General features: G+C 48.0%; 1 long non-coding RNA gene across 10 annotated transcripts in view; it reads left to right on the forward strand.

The window, feature by feature from the left end:
- LOC131420605 (uncharacterized) overlaps window positions 1–13,631 on the forward strand; it is a 41,808-nt gene that overhangs the window by 12,151 nt on the left and 16,026 nt on the right. Inside the window, exon 2 of one of the 10 annotated variants that reach the window (XR_009223583.1) lies at window positions 11,600–11,702. The exons of the other annotated variants lie outside the window; for them this stretch is intronic. This is a non-coding gene — a long non-coding RNA (uncharacterized LOC131420605). The remainder of the gene's footprint in view (window positions 1–11,599; window positions 11,703–13,631) is intronic. 10 annotated transcript variants of the gene reach the window in all.

Genomic DNA, 13,631 nt, shown 5'->3' on the forward strand with positions numbered 1-13,631 from the left:
CCTGCTGGGATCCTGGGGCCACAGGAGCTGCCTGAGGCTGCAGAAGCCAGCAGGCACTGGGTCAAGATGGAAGCCTGGGTTCATGGGAACCTGCCGGTGCCTGGTGCCATGGGAGCTGCCTGGGGCCGCCTGAGTCAGCAAGCACCTGGGTAAACTGGGGGCCTGATTTTGTGGGAGCCTGCCAGGGGCCTGGTTCCTTGAGAGCTGTCTATGGCTCCTGGAACTGGCAGGTGGTGTGGTGAGCCATGGGCCTGAGTTCCCCAGCAGCTCTTGGGGAGCCTGGTGCCATGGAATCTACCTGGGGTTGCTGGAGCCAGCAAGTGCTGGAGTGACTTGGGGTCTTGGGGGTGTGGGAGCCTACTGGGTGCCCTGGTACAAAAGCTGCCTGTGACTGAGTGTTGCCTGTGGCTGCCTGGAGTACGCAGGACCTTGGGTGAGCCAGCGTCTGGATTCACCAGAGCCCACAAGGAACCTGGTGCCAAGGACACCACTTGTGGTCACAAGAGCCACCTTGGGCTGTTTAAGATGGCAGCCCCTAGGCTGAGATGGGGCCCTGGGTTCCCAGGAGTCTGGTGGGAGCCTGGTGTCAGGGATGCTGCTTGAGGCCCCCAGAGCTGGCATGCTCCAGGGTGAGCCAGGGGCCTGGATTTGCAGAAGCCTGCAGGGAGCCAGCTAGGTCCACGGGAGTCAGCCTGGCGCTGGGGCAGGCTGGCTAAGGTCAGGCAGAGTGGAGAAGTCCCTTCTCGTTGGGAGGTGTTTGATTACTGATTCAATCTGCTTATTTCTTACTGATCTGTTCAAGATTTCTATTTCTTCATGATTCAGCTTTCATAGGTTGTTTCTAGGAATTTATCTATTTTGTCTAGGTTACCCAATTTATGAGTGTACACTAGTTCAGAATAGTCTCTTCTGATCTTTTTCTTTCTGAAGCATCAGTTGTAATGCCTCCTTTTTAATTTCTGATTTAGTTTGAGTCATCTTTCTTTGTTTTCCTAGATATTTTATCTAAGGGTTTCTCAATTTTATTTTTTCCAAAACTCTACTTTTACTTTTATTGATCTTCCGTACTGTCTTTCAATTTTTTTCCACTCTCCTCTTGGTGACTTCCGTCCTTCTGCTAACTTTGGGTTTCATTTTTTTCTTTTGTTAATGCTGTGTGTTGTAAGTCAGGTTGTTTCTTTGACATCTTTCTTCTCTTATAATGTACAAGTTTATCACTATAAACTGTCCTCTTACTACTACTTTTTCTGCATCCTAGAAGTTTTGGTGTGTTTATTGTTTCTTTCTTTCTTTTTTTTTTTTTTTGCTGAGGAAGATTGGCCCTGTGCTCACATCTGCCAATCCTCTTTTATTTTATTTTATTTATTTTTTTTGCTGAGGAAGACTGGCCCTGGGCTAACATCCGTGCCCATCTTCCTCCACTTTATATGGGACGCTGCCACAGCATAGCTTGCCAAGTGGTGCGTCGGTGCACACCCGGGATCTGAGCCAGCGAACCACGGGCTGCCACAGTGGAGCACACACACTTAACCACTTGCGCCACCGGACCGGCCCCTATTGTTTCTTTTTGTATGTTTTGAGCTATTTTCTAATTTCCCTTTTGATTTTTTCTTTGATCTACCTTTTTTTTGTGTGAGGAAGATCAGCCCTGAGCTAATATCCATGCCAATCCTCCTCTTTTTGCTGAGGAAGACCGGCCCAGAGCTATCATCCTTGCCCATCTTCCTCCACTTTATGTGAGATGCCACTACAACATGGCCTGACAAGCATGCATCGGTGCGTGCCCAGGATCCGAACCCGGGCCACCAGCAGCGGAACACATGCACATAACCGCTACAGCACCTGTCAGCCCCCGATCTACTTTTAAGTTTAAGAGTTTTTGTTGAACTTCCATGTATTATGAATGTTCCAGTTTTCCTTCTGTTATTGACTTCTGGTTTCATGCCACTGTGTTTAGAAAAGTTACCTGGTATTATTTCAGTCTTCTTAATCTTGTTAAGACTTGTTTTGTGACCTAACACGTGATCTGTTCTGGAAAATAGTCTGTGTGTCCATGAGAAGAGTGTGCATTTTGTTGCTGTCCAGTAAAATGTTCTGTGTGTGTCTGATAGCTCCATTTAGTATTTAATGTTTTTATGTCTGCTATTTCCTGTTTTCTGTCTGGATATTCTATCCATTGTTAAAAGTGGGTCTTTGATGTCTCCTACTATTTGCAACTTATATAAGTGAGAAGGCTCTTATTTTGAGAATATATAAAGATCTCTTAGAACTCAATTATAAAAGACAAGTCAATGAAACGGGGTAAGCAACTGGAATAGGAAATACATAGATGTCCAATAAGCACAAGATAGTTGCTCAGTATCATTAATTATTAGGAAAATGCAAATTCAAAGCACAATGTGATACTATTTCATGCTCAAAATGAAGGCTATATTCAACATAATGGAAAATAACAAGTGTTGGTAAAGATGTGGAGAAAGGGAAACCCACATACATTACTGGTGGGAAAGTCAAATGATGCAGCCACTGCAGAAAACAACTTGGCATTTTCTAAAATCTTAAACCTAGAATTACCATTGACCTGGAGAGGCCCATGGTAGATATGTCCAAAAGAGCAAACTTGCCCATAGACATTCAAAGCAACAGTGTTCACAATGGTCCAAAAGTGGAACAAACCCAAATTTCTATCCAGTTATCACTGCATAAACCAAATGTGGCCTATTCATAATATAGGATATTATAAGCCATAAAAATGAATTAAGTAATGCTACATACTAGGCCATGGGTGAACCTTGAAACATGTGTGCTCACTGAAGCCATCCACAAAGGCAATAGATAACATGATGCCATTTGAATGAACTGTCCAGAATAGGGAAATCCATAGGTGGAGAAAACAAATGAGTTGTTTCCATGGGTTTGGGTTAGCAGAAAATAGAGTGTGAATGAGTATGGGTTTGTTTGGGGGTGTTGAAAATGTTCTGGAATTAAATAGTGGTGATAGCCACACGACATAATCATTGTGCTAAAAGCCACAGAAATGTATACTTTGAAATGCTTAAAACGGTGTATTCTACGTTAAACAGATTTTCCACATAAAAATTTTGAATTTTTAAAGTTAATCAGGGTATTGGTTAATTTTAAGTTGGTTAGTATATTTAATAAGTGTAATTAATGGAGTTATTAGGAGTATGGCGGGTTGTAGCCAAGAGAGTGAACATGCGACGAGGGCTATAGTAAGAAATCCTATGATTATGCAAGCAACAATCTAAAATCCAGTCCATTTCCATTGTCCACAACATGGAGAGACCAGCCATGAAAATAGGTCAGTGATCTCGGGGGCCTTTGGTATCTATTCAAAGATTTGGGTAATATTATGCAATATTTTAACCTCTTGGGCAATTTGGTGGAGGTAGGTTTGAACTTCTCTGTTGATGTACACTCAGAAAGTGGTTCTAGGAAAGGCACCAACCCCTCCTTCCTTGGCCAGTATAGACAGTCTAGGGGCAGGCCATTTTCTAAAACCATTTAGGAGAGACTCATGAGACTGTTGTTCAAGGGCTAGGATATGTTCTTATGGAGTTGTTGTCCATGTTGTGTTAAGGTTGTTGATACCTCTTAGTTACCTCAGTTTCCTGATTTTGTGTGGGTAGGGCCACCACACCTGTGTCCAGTCCAGTCAGTCAATCCTAGTAGAACTGAACACCCAGTGCTATAGGACTGACATTGTTTCTATGGGTTGATGGTAGCTAGTCAGAGCAGGAAACTCAAAGGACATGCGACCTGAGAGAAGCAGGCTGAGAGAGAGACAATAATGCATTACACAATATAGCCTGGAGAAAGCTGTTCACGGGGTTGGGGAAGAGAGAAGCTCACTGGATGAGAGCCTTGTGATATCAGCCCACAGTAAAACCCAAAAGTGGATACTCCTGGTGTGAAATATTCCTTAGGTGTCTTGAGGTAAAACCAGTAATTTGCACCCATTCACTGGTTACCTGTGCTATATGATTTCAGAGGTTATGGTTAAAGTGTTTGTGGGCCAAGAGCTGTCTGGGCCTGGGTACAAAATCACCAAGGTGGCCTCAAAGTCTGCCCCAAAATGACCCCTCAAGGAGCAGTTGGGGCAGAAAGTGCGGGGATAATTTTGAAGGAAGCCTGGGGTAAAGATGTTGTTGTTCGATGGAGTTGGCTACTAGTGAGTGTCTCCGCAGGGTAAGCCCTTCATCTGGGGTACAGTAGGTGATTGGAGGCCAAGTGACAGACCCTGTGACTCCTGATTCCCAGTGCACGGGCAGCCCTCTCAGCCCACTGGACATAAATGGTGATGGTGTTTGTGAAGCATCTTGATGGCTGTATGGAAGGTATAGGGGACGTGTGGTGGGAGATGCCATGATATTGTCGGGAGGAGCTGTGTGTGAGATTACGGTGTTGAAGGGGAAGGATTGGAGGCAGGTGCAGTGGGTGTGTGACCAACAATGGTCAGTGAAAGGACAGCTGGGGTGTAACTGGGGAAATCAAGGACCAACAGAAGTCATGTGTTTAAAACAAGACACCAGGGCCTGCCCAGTGGCTTAGCGGTTAAGTGCGCATGCTCCGCTACTGGGGGCCCGGGTTCAGATCCTGGGTGCGCACTGACTGGCACACCCAGTCCTTGCAAATTTCCCACATGCATTTTACATGCATTTTCTCTTCTGTTGATGGTCGATGAGTTCTAAGGAAATGGTGAAGGCACAGTGAGGAGGAATTGTGGGTTTCTGCATGACTACCTCTAGGAGTGCCGCCCCCTCAACCTGAACAACCACCCGGCACTGCTAGAAATGAAAGACATCCCATCACCATGGATTGGAAGACTCCTTATTGTGACGATGTCAACATTATCCAAAGAGATCAACAAATCCAGTGCAGTCCTTACCAAAATCCCAAGGACGTTTTGTGCTGAAATAGAAAAAAACCCATCCTAAAATTCTTATGGAATCTCAAGTAAGCCCAGATACCAAAAATAATCTTGAAAGAAGGTACTAAGTTGGAGGACTGATTCTTCCTGATTGAAAACTTACTACAAATCTACAGTATCAAAACTGCATTGTCATAGCATAAAGACAGACATATTGACCAATGGAAACAGAATTGAGAGCCCAGAAATTAACCCTCACTCATGTGATCAAACGATGTTTGACAAGGGTGCCAAGATTATTCAAACGGGAAAAGCCTTTTCAACAAGTTGTGCTGGAAAATGTGGATATCTACATGAAAAAGAATCAACTTGGACCCTTACCTAACACCATATACAAAGCTTAATTCCCAATAGATCAAAGACCTAAATGTAAGAGCTAAAACTATAATACTCTTAGAAGAAAACATAAGACAAAACTTTACAAGATTGGATTTGGTAATGATTTCAAGGATATGACCCCCAAGGAGCAGCCAATAAAATAAGAAAATACACATGCTGGACTTCATGGATATTAAAAAGTTTTGTATCTCAAAAGACATTATCAACAGTAAAAGCACAACTCACAGGATGGGCGACCATATTTGCAAACCATGTGTCTGACAAGGGCTTAATATCCAGAATAGATAGAGAACTCCTAAACTCAACAACAAAAATCAAACAACCCAAATCAAATTTGAACAAAGTACATGAGTAGACGTTTCCTCAAAGAAGATCTGCAAATAACCAATAAGCATATGAAAAGACGCTCATCATCACTAATCATTAGGGAAATGCAAATCAGAAACACAGTGAGAGACCACCTCACATTCATCGATCAAAAAAAAAAAAAAAAGATGGCATCCAAAAAAAAAAAAAAGAAGAAGAAGAAGAAAAAGAATAGAACCAGTGTTGGTCAAGATGTGGAGAAGTTGGAACCCTTGTGCACTGTCTTGGGAAGATAAAATATATAGTTGCTGTAGAAATCAGTATAGCAATTCCTAAAAAAAAATTAAAAATATAATTATATAGGACCCAGCAATTTCAATTCTGGGTATATACGCCCCCAAAGAGTTGAAAGCATATTCTTCAAAACATATTTCAACACCCATATTCATAGCATCAGTATTCATAATAGGTAAAACATAGAAGCCACCCAAGTATCATAACCGAGGAAGGGCTCACTGCCCAATGCACCCCTTAAGCCAACCATGAGATACCGCTCTTGTAGAAGGGAAAAAGCTTTATTACGAGGTTGGCCAGCAGGGAGACAGGAGCCAAAGGTTAAATCCTTCTCCCCAATGGGCAGTTGAAAGGGCTTTTTAAGGGCAAAGGAGTGGGTGCAGGAGGTTGGGGGCAGTCCTACGCATTTTGCGCAAGTAGATTTTCATGTTCTGTCATACATCCCACGTTCAAAAGGCAGTGTCCTTAACATGATTGGCAGCTGAGTTCTTGGTCCCCTACGTCATCCTCCAGTCACTTGACTCAAACAGCAGTGATGGTTTGAGTCTTGCCAGCCGTCTTGTGGTCTCACTGGTTCAAACCAGTTGAAACTTGCTCAAGGAGGAAAAATGGAGTTTCTGAAAAACAACTCATGGCCCAAGACTAGATCCTTAGTAAATATATGGAACGTGGCTTAAGAAAGTAGTCTCCAGGGGACCGTTGATAAAAGTCTGGTTGGGGCCCCATTTTATTTTGGGATTGGTTTTGGGCCCGGCTAGGCTATCTGTCCAGGGATGTATGGATATGCAAAATGTGGTATATGCATAAAATGGCATATTATTCATCCTTAACAAAGGAAGGAAAGTCTAAGATATGGCACACCATGGATGAACCTTCAGGATATTACTCTAAATGAAATAAGCCAGTCACAAAAATACAACCTTGTGTGATTTCCCTTCTATGAGGTTGCTGAAATCGCTAGATTCAGAGAGACAGAAACTACAATGGTGTTTGCCAGGGGCTGGGAGGAGGAGGAATGGGGGGTTATTCATGAATGGGTATAGAGTTTCAGTTTTGTAGGATGAAAAGACTTCTAAAGATGGATCGTGGTGATGATTGCACAGCAATATTAATGTCTTCAATACACTTAAAACATACTTAATGTATCTATGGGGCCTGATGACTTGTCCTGGCTGAGCACACGCTTGTGCTGTTGCACATCTTACCCCTCACTGTGCAGTTGGGAAACTGGCCCAGAAAGAGGCAAGTACTGGCCCAGACCACAGGAGGTAGTCCGGGTCCCAAAGACTAGACAGAGCTCCAGCGTCCTTGGCCAAGTCTCCGCCCCTTCCCTCAGGTCTCCTTTGGCAATGAGAGGCATTAAGATCTTAGAGGATTGCTGCCCACCCCTCTCCATATGAGATCATTTTCCTCTCCTCATCATAGCATGTGCATAGGCACCCCCACTCACACTGAATTCTCATGTGGGGGCCATGGAGGTGCAGTCAAGAAAGAGCTGACCCGGAGGAAGTGACAAGAGGCAGGAGGGAGAGAGATGGGAGGCAGCTCTCCCAGGGGACCATGGCATTCGTTCTCCTAGATACATGCCCAGAGATGGGCAGAGGAATCCCTAAGGTTCCTAGGTTTCTGCCTATCTGTCTGTTCCAGACCCATCCTTTGCCCAGCCTGGGGAGCACAGGACTGGGATCCTGCAGTCCACCTCTGTGGGCACCCAGAACTGTGATGAGCCCATCCTCCCCTTGTGTAGGCATTGGGAACAGGAGAGAATACCTCAGTGAGGGTCCTCCTGTATAAAATGGAGTGCATCCAGCAGGTGACTCCAAGTGTTCCATGCACTCGCAATGTGTCTGTTGGACTAGGTTCTCTGTTGATGACCTACTGTGCTCTGAAATGTTGAGAAGATGCTTTCCACCCACTTGAGATCATTTAGAACTGAGGAGACATGGGGGCATAGGTGGGAGAACTGGGTATAAGGAAGAAGATGCCAGAGCACTGGACACCAAGTCTAGAGATGAGGGAGAAGACCAGTTCTTGTTGGATCCTCAGGGTCCTCATCTGGAGGCAGGGGGGAGTCATTGTCCTGGTTGAGGTTGGATGCCTCAGGAATGAAGAAGACACCTGGTGGGGGACAGCAAGATGGGGGGAAAGGTAGGCTCCCAAGATTTACCCCACTCTCTCGAAGCCGACAGGTCCTGCTCCTTTACCTCTGGGACCCTGGAGAGCCTCTGCCTTGAGGACATCTGAAGAATGGTTCCTTTCTGTTTGGTGGAGTTTTGGTGAGGGCTGCAGTGCTAGTGCTGGCCACCAGGGGGCGGGCAGCCTCTTGTGTCAGTGGTGGCAAGTTACATTTTGTTTTTATTTTTTTCAGTTGTATTGAGATATACTTGATATACAGCACTATGCGAGTTAACATTGCTGTGTGGTACATTTGAAAGTTGCTAAGAAAGTAGATCCTAAAACTTCTCATCACCAGGAAAAAATCTTTTATGTTTGCTTGGTGATTGATGTTAACTAAACTTATTTTGGTAACCATTACATAATATACATATACATCAAGTCCTTTCCTTCTCCTGTAAACCCGGAATTTACACGGTGTCCACTGAACTTTTCTTGACCTCCTGGAGCAGAGAAGAGTCAAGCAGAGGTCTTTCTGGCTGTCCCTCTGCCTCAGAAACAACTTGTACCTCCTATTTCTAGTGTTCATCTCCACAATCACAGTTGGTCAGAAGCAGGGGGCGGGGTGCAAGATCTTCCCATGTACTCATTCAGCAGCTGTGCACTGAGCACTCACCCTGTGCCAGGTGCCCTGGTGGGCCAAAGTGCAGGATGAAAATGACCAAGTGGCCCCTGCCTGCCAGGAGTTCACAGCCTAGAGGGGAAATGGACAAAAGCAAAAACAGGAGCAAGAAAAGAGCAAGTGCTGTAGAGAAACACATCAGGGGGCTGTGAGGGAGGGCTGGGCATCACTGGGTAGGAGGGTCTGAAAGGCCTCACTGGGGTGACGTTTTCTGGGACCAGAATGACAAGAGGGAGCCAACCCTTCAGGGGTCTGGGAGCAGTGTGTCAGGGGGATGGCACCACTGGTCCTGAGTCTCACATGCAGAAGTGAGTTTGGCCAGAGGAGGTTAGAAATATGGCCAGTGCAGCTGGAGGGAGGCTGGGAGGAGAGAACAGGAGCTGGGGTGGAAGGTAGGGCCAAGGCCTGGTAGGCTGTGTCAGTTACCTTTCCCTCTCTGACTTCATTGCCCCTAACCTTGCATTTCAAAGCTACAAATGTTGACTATCTCACAATTTGTGTGGATCAGCAATCAGGCACGTTTCAGCTTGGTGTCTCTGCCTCAGTGAGTTGAACAGGTTGGTGCTGTGGCCTCAACTGAGGCTCAACTGGGGGAGGACTAGCCCCAAAGTTCACTCTCAGACTTCAGGGTTCAGTTTGGACTGAGAGTTTAAGTTTCTTTCTGTCTGTTGGCCTGGGCACACCCGTGCTTTTCTCCTCTATAGGCCTCCACATTGGGCAGTCCCAAAACACTGGTATTTGATTCCTCAGTTACAAGGATTCCACAGAGAGAGAGAGAGAGATGAAACATGAAAGACGGAGTAAGAGGAAATGAGAGACTTGTGTAGTTAAAATTTAGACAAGACATCCCATCACTTTGGCTGTTATTATGTTCAGAAGCCAGTTACTAACTACTTAGTGGTTCCACGGGGATGGCTATACCATGGGTGGGGCTTACTGGGTACCACTGTGGAGGCTGCCCACCTCATAGGCCAAGATGAGGCACTTGGGTCTCATTCTCCATAAAACAGGAAACAATTGAATGGTTTAATGCCACAGGATGGCAGTATCTAAATTTCCATTAGTTTCAACCCCCTCATGATGCTGACCTGAAAGTGAGGCCAAGTTGGGAGTGACTGTTCCAATATCACATTGCTAGATCCCAGGCCTGTTTTGAGTGGTGTTCTGTGCTACCTGTCACCCCTTCTTGTTATTCTTCCATCTCTAATTTTGTGCCTTATGTACATGTGACACCAGCCCACAGGGGTAAGAGATATTATCTCATATACACCAGGTGAGGTCCCTAGGAAGTAGATTCTAGCCTGATCCCCCTGGTGTAGGTTTGGAGACTGGGGAGGACCTGAGAGGCACAGGGACTATTCCAGGATGAAGAACTGGTAAGTTAAAGGATGTCTGCATTCATCTCTGTCTCCTCAAAGCAAGGACCTGAGTTAGGTTTCTAGGGAGCTGTGGCTAGGGCTGTGTAGGCTCCTTGTGTACAGTTCAGGAAGGGACATGAGAGAGGAGGGTGAGCAGCCCGGACTCAGGGGGCAGCTCTGGAGAAATCTGATTGAGGTAAGGGGTCCAGGTATAGGAATCTTGAAAAATGACCCCATCTCCTTGGTCCTAGGCCTCAACAGATCTTTGAACTCTGGTAACCAGGCACCCACAGGCCCCCATCCAGCTCACTTGACGGGAGACAGTCAAGAGGCAAAAATGTTTTGTTGTTGTATCCCAACTTTTGCAGGATCTGGGCTCAAAAAACCCCAGAAAAAGAATCTTTTTGATTGTTGCCTACATTGGCTCAGCCCTCATCCCTGACGCCTCTGGGTGTCTGACAGGAGGCAGTGAAGGGTAACATGGGGCAGCCCAGGAAATGTTAGTGCAGACCAGGACACAACGGTGATCCCACCTGATCAACCCCAAAATCCAGGCCCCTCATCGTGTGTTTGTGTGTGTTTGTGTGTCTGTGTGGTGTGGGGAAGGCAGGGTATGTGGGGCAGGCCGTTCCTGGGCAGGAGCTGGTTGTTAGGTGTCGGAAGTCTGGTGGGTCTGTCATGTTCATACCCAGTCATGGCTGGCAGCATGAGAAGGTGAGCTGCTCAACTCGTATGTTATTGAGCCCTAGAGGTTTCATCTCCTTCCCTTCCTGACAAGAGTTCTTTGCCAGGATGCCCTCTGTGCCTGAACTGAGGAGCAGACTTTCTCTTGGGGGTTGACCACAGTGGCAGTGTGCAGGCAGCCCCTGATTCCCTCTGGCCCAGCTCCCAGGCAGTCTTTGCAGAACTCCACTCAGGAGGTCATCAAGTAGCTGCCCAATGGTTTCAAGTCCACCAACTCACTAGACAAGGGGCAGGTGCATGAGGCCACCCACACCATCCAGTGCTGATCTAAGATGAGAACAGGAGCAGAGGGCCTCCACACTCAGGACCTTGAGATGATGGGGTTGGACCAGAACTAGGGTGGGACCAGTCAGCGGCTGTCTCTTTTTCAAGCTAAAGGGGATGTACATGCAGGAAACCTTGCCTGATTCAGAGCTGAGCTGCTGTGACCCTCTTTCCTTTGACTGGTGTGAGCTTCTGGAGGCCACTGAGGCAGAGCCAGAGGGTAAGGGGGACTGCAGGCTGGCTATTCCTGGAAAGGAAGTGGGATCTTTCCTGTATTTAGAAGGACACATGGAAAGTCAGCTATGTGAGTGAACCTTTCTCTTTATCCCGCTCCAGCGCCAGGTGCAGAGCTTCAGCCAGCAGCAGAAGCAGAACAGTGGGCAGTGGTGGAGGTAGAGCTGGCTCCAGCTCCGTTGACACCACCCTCTCTAGCACTGGAGCCAGTGTCCCCTCCATCAGCAGTGTTGGAGCTGGAGCAAGGGCCGACATCGGCTCCAGCAGGAGTGGGAGCTGCTGAGCTGGAGTCACCTGGACCGTCATTTCTAGTGGGAAGTCCATCTCCACCTGTGGCTAAGAAGCATGAGAAGCAGCCCAACCTACGGCCTTCCCTCCTAAGCTGGTGGTGGAGCAGTTGACCGTGATGGATGCGGTGAGCAGCTGGGCTCTCAGGGTGGGTGGGGTAGGCCTTCACTCTGCCATCATTGCCCCAGACCTCATCCAGTCTCCTATGGTCTGGGCCCGAATCCTGGCTCCACCCCTTACCAACCATACGACCTGGGCAACTTTCTGAACCCCCAAACATTTGCTGTCCACCTGCAGACCGTAGAGGTGGACACTAACAGGACCTGCTGCACAGAGTGGTTGTGCCGGCTCCATGAGGTAGAAGAGACGGAAGGGTGAGCAGGGCCTGGCACATCAGTGGGGGAGGGGAACTCACTGTGTGCAGCCAGGTCCCTGATGGCCCAACCTTCTGCTCAGGAGGCTCAACAGCCTCAGGACTTATTAGACACCTGATGTGTGCTTCACTATGAGGGAGACAGACAAGGCCCGTGGTTGTAGCTGCCACAGGGGAATGTGCATCAGAATGGGGAGTGGGACCAGAAGGGGGATCATGTTGTTGGAAGATGCCCCCTTGGGATGAGCCAAGCTGAGCCACCATCTGGAGCTTGGAGTTAGCCAGGACGGGATGGATGTAAATGCCCCTCTCCCTTCCCTGCCAGTATTGGGTCCTGGGTCATCTTCTGCTGGGTGCCTGCAGTGACAGAGAAGAAAAGCCAGGGACTCGAACAAGGCTCAGGCCACATCATGAGCTTCCTGAGCTCCAGCTCTAAATTGTGACCCCTGTGTGGGACTTTGTGGGCTGTGGACACAGAGCTAGGGTGTGGCAATGCTGGGTGACACTCCCCCTGTTCCCCAGGAGCCCTTCCAGAAGGTGGTGCCCTCTCAGTGTCTGGGCTCCACCCGGGGCAAGAGGAACAAGCCCGGCAATGAACACCTGGCACACACCGTCCGGGCCAATATCGACCACTTCAGAAGGGTGGCCAACCTCGTCATCACCACCTGCCTCGGGGGCCCGAGCATGATGGCCCAGGACAGGGCGAGGGTGGTGGAGCGCTGGATCCAGGTGGCCCAGGTGTGCTGTGGCAGGCCCAGTGGAGCCCCTCTCTGGAGCCTTAGGAACTGCCTCCACCTTTATCAGCTCCCAGGATTGCAGTGTGTGGTCTAAGCCCCTGCAAGTCGCTAGGTCCTTCCTGCCAGGAGCACGCTGATCTTGACTCCAGGTCCCAGTGCGGGGATGCTCACTTCCTACATGGCTCCCTCCTTGGGTTGAGCTAAAATCCTCCTCCTTGTGAGTGTTACACTTTGGGTCCTAAATGTGCCCTTCTGGGGCTCCCTGAACATCTGTCTAATCCAGGAGGGGAGATTTAAATAGAAGGGGACTGAAGCTAGAGCAAGCAGGGCTCCTGCGCCCCACCTCACAGCTCATTCTCTTCCCTTCCCCAGGAGTTCGAGGTCCTGAAGACCTTCTCCTCGCCCCGCACTGTCATCTCTGCTCTGCAGAAAACATCCATATGCCACTTGAAGAACACATGGGGGAAGTTTCCTGGTGGGTAGTGCCCCTCTCCATAGGAGGACCAGAGTGGATGGGGGATCTCCTGAATGTCTGCCATTGGCCCCTCAGTCAGGTGGGAACTCCTGGGAGGCAGCAAATGATGGGGACAGGGCCTGGGCCTCAGCGGTGGGTCTCTAAGTCTCCCGGGGTCCTTAGTGCACCAGTTCTGCTTCAGGACTCGGTTTCCCTAAATGCCAGGTACTGGAGTGAGCCACATTGGAGATTTTCAAGTGTTTATAGCAACAGAACTCTATGCCCAGTTGAAACTCAAAGTGGTCAAAAGAGAGCTGCTCTGTATAGCTGGGGAATGGATACCCCAGTGACCAACAGGAGAGCCCCCTCCCAGTCCCACGAGACCTTAGCGCTCAGAGGAGCTCAGTGAGAGCACTCCTCCAGGCAGTTTGAATCTCTCAGGTTGTCAAAGAAAAGGATATGCACTTAGACCCCTCACATTATCCCTAAATT

Source organism: Diceros bicornis, chromosome 23 (assembly GCF_020826845.1).
Source record: "Diceros bicornis minor isolate mBicDic1 chromosome 23, mDicBic1.mat.cur, whole genome shotgun sequence".
NCBI classification, from domain to species: domain Eukaryota; kingdom Metazoa; phylum Chordata; class Mammalia; order Perissodactyla; family Rhinocerotidae; genus Diceros; species Diceros bicornis.